This window comes from Mus pahari, unplaced genomic scaffold, assembly GCF_900095145.1.
Source record: "Mus pahari unplaced genomic scaffold, PAHARI_EIJ_v1.1 scaffold_11213_1, whole genome shotgun sequence".
NCBI classification, from domain to species: Eukaryota; Metazoa; Chordata; class Mammalia; order Rodentia; family Muridae; genus Mus; species Mus pahari.
The window spans coordinates 1-3,541 of record NW_018394113.1 but is presented as its reverse complement, the minus strand read 5'-3'; the positions used below and the strand labels follow the sequence as shown (position 1 = coordinate 3,541).

General features: G+C 36.3%; 1 non-coding gene across 1 annotated transcript; it reads left to right on the top strand.

The window, feature by feature from the left end:
* The first annotated feature begins 2,892 nt into the window (after nucleotides 1–2,892).
* On the top strand, nucleotides 2,893–2,999 carry LOC115063390. The gene has a single exon (XR_003843228.1). It is a non-coding gene; the product is annotated as a U6 spliceosomal RNA (small nuclear RNA).
* The last annotated feature ends 542 nt before the right edge of the window (nucleotides 3,000–3,541 follow it).

Sequence of the window (3,541 nt, the reverse complement as noted above, 5' to 3'; positions counted from 1 at the left end):
GCATATGCATAGGCTTTCTAATTAGTACAGAATAAAGATTATTCAACAAAGAGAAACAAAATCTTTTTTATGGTTAGATGAATGTATCTAAATTCTGATATTTACTAGAACTGCTTTAAAAATGATTCCATAGATGCTTGAAAGAGTTCAGGTCAAAGTTATTTTAGATATAGTTCTAATACAGTATGATCATTAAAAAAATTTTTTTAGGTAAACTTGCTTAAAGTAGCGCACTTTGAACACAAAATCATAGGCAAAAATCCACACCTCAGCTATCTTATCAGTCATTTAGGAGGGAAATAAAAGTAATGTGCACAAAAGATCTGGTGGAAGGAACGTTTTTTACTCCAAAAGGGATATTTAGGGTTGGTGGATGGGTTCAGTCACATTCCATTTTCTTTCACTGAGGCAAGATAATGGGGTTTGCATGTTTTTTGGTAAGATGGAACAATTTGATTATGGATTCAGGTTGTATTTGCAAATAGTATGTAAAGAATTTATGGGCTAGAAATAAAAATTCTAGACATAAAAAACAACAAATTCCTCATAATCATAATTTTTATAAGTTTTGTTTTAAAACATCCCAACAAAGAATGGAATAAATTTGTATTCTATTCTGAATGAGAGAAGTAACTGCTGAAGCTTCAGAGAGGTGGGGTATTTGATTTGAATCTTGAAGGGTGGCTAGGAATGTGTATGAGAGAGGAAGGATGGGGAACAACAATTAAAGTACAACCATACTACACAACACAACACTGCAGAGTAGACAAAAATAGCCATAAGCATGAGGTAAGCAGTCTCCTGTGGATAAAGCAAGTAGGTTGGTGCTGAGGGGGAGATGGAGCTGTTAAGGTGGCACCTGAATCATGAATTTGAAATATAAATTACAAATAAAATAGAGCCTCAGGCAGTGTTTCACTGGGAGAGAAAAATGCTTGAATTAGAGCTTCAGAAACATCGACCAACACACAAGGACAGTTGATCATGAAGACTAGATTGGCAGGGCCCTTGTGGGAACTGGTGAGAGCTTGGAATGAGGTGGATGGAGAGGAAAGCATGTGGCTAAAAGCCTTACCTGGCAGAAGTAACTTTCCATGAAATTCATATTGAGACCCCCATCTCTACATTCTCTCATTGAATTTCTTCTTAATGTTCCTGAATATTCTTGGCACATCTCTGGTGCAGCTGATGTTTTAACTCCATCCATCAGTTCAAATCCTGTGGTTCTTTCTCCTCCTCCCAGATCTTGCATTTCTCTGCCACAATATTCATTTGTATAAACTCCTAGAAACATTGAACCCATAACATTTACTTTCCCTTGTGTGGTATAAGCTAAAAACTGTCATGTTTAGTTTCTTCATTTAAATATGCATGATGAGCAGAGAAGAGATGGACATGATGCACAAATGTTGGATAATTGTAATATTAAATTCAAAGCAATATTAAGAAGGATAAAATAATATTAACCAGCTTCTAATTTTAATTATCTGCTGAAAGACCTTTCTATGTGATGTGTGAAAAGAAGGACAGAGAGATAATAAAAATCTGTGAGTGGAATAGTTGGATCTCAAACTGACTCAAGTTGAGTTAAGTAGCTTCAATTCTAAAAGTTAGACAACAGTATCAGCATACTTCTGATGTATTTCTGGATGTGCATGGACTCCTGTAGAATGCATAATAGCCACTGAATTTCAGACAAAGGCTATAGTTACAATGAGAAAAAAATTTTCCTGGATTCATCTTGGGAAAACACTTGGTCATGAGAGGGGAAGAAGCATGCTAAAAGCCGAGGTAGTGAAATAAAAAGGAAATGAAATTAATGGTGGTGTGCAGAAGCAAGGTTCACAGCAGGCCGGATGCTCAACGTTCAGCATTCCCCTTTGATTCTGGGTGAAACACACGTTTCATATTACACACGTTTCATATTTCCATCATCCTGATGCCTTTCATGCTACTTTAGGATTTGTTTGAAACTTCATAGACTTAAGAAGAGAATTGATGCATAGATAAATATTGGTGGTTCCGATGAGCTGACAGGGCTCAGGAACCAGCTGCAGATTAACATGGGTGGGGATGTGACTCAGTGGCTTTCTGTTTTCTGCATGGGGAAATATTGGCACCACTATCAAAAATGGGCATACTAGGAAGAGGAATGTGAACAGTGATATGTTGTACAGAAGAAATACAGACTATTGAATCCAATTCTACAAAATAGAAACTTTTCTATGTCTGGTGTGTTTTAGAGTATTCAAAGAAGAAAGGTAATTCTATAAGGGCTGGAGAGATGGCTCAGTGGTTAAAAGCAGCACTTGCTGCTATTGCAGAGAACAAGGGTTTGGTACCCAGGACCCACAGAGCAGCTCACAACTTTAAGTACAGCTCCAAAGCATCTGATGCTCTCTTCTGGCCTCCAAGGACAACACACACACACACACACACACACACACACACACACACACACACACACTGCACAGATACACAAGCAGACAAACACTCGTACACACAAAATAAAAAATAACTAACTTAAAAAAGAAATAATTGATTAAAAGACTAAGAGGAAACTGAGAAAACAAGTAACATTTACTTTTCAAAAATAAAATAGTAAAGACAATTTGTACTGGAAGAAGAAGTTATTTTCATTTTTTTCATTACAGCAGTAGCTTCCTGGCTTCTCCTAGGGAGTTAGTCTAGATATTAGATTCAAGATAATTGTAGATACCCAATGTTAAAGCTAAACTCCCAGAGTGTGTACAATCTTAGCTGAACACTTTGGGAGCTTTTGAAAGTGTTTTGTCTATTTGTTTTTAATTTAAGAATTTAAACAAATGTTTATATGTCAATGGTTACACTTATGCTCAGAATGGACATATTTTTCTCTGTAAAAGTGTTACTGTGCTCGCTTCGGCAGCACATATACTAAAATTGCAATGATACAGAGAAGATTAGCATGGCCCCTGCACAAGGATAATATGCAAATTCATGAAGTGTTTCATATTTTTAACACAGGACAGAAATTATGCTCTAGAAAAAGCAAGAAAGTAATCCTTCAACAAACCTAAAGAAGACAGCAGCAAGAAGAGAATCCCAGTTCTAACAACAAACATAACAGGAAGCAACAATTACTTTTCCTTAATACCTCTTAATATCAATGGACTCAATTCCCCAATAAAAAGACATAGACTAACAGAATGACTACACAAACAGGACCCAACATTTTGGTACTTACAGGAAACCCACCTCAGGGAAAAAGACAGACACTACTTCAGAGTGAAAGGCTGAAAAACAAATTTTCAAGCAAATGGTCCGAAGAAACAAGGAGGAGTAGCCATTCTAATATCAAATAAAATTGACTTCCAATGCAAAGTTATCAAAAAAGACAAGGAGGGCACTTCATACTCATCAAAGGTAAAATCTACCAAGAGGAACTCTCAATTCTGAATATCTATGCTCCAAATACAAGAGCAGCCACATTCATTAAAGAAACATTAGTAAAGCTCAAAACACACATTGCACCGCACACAATAATAGTGGGAGATTTCAA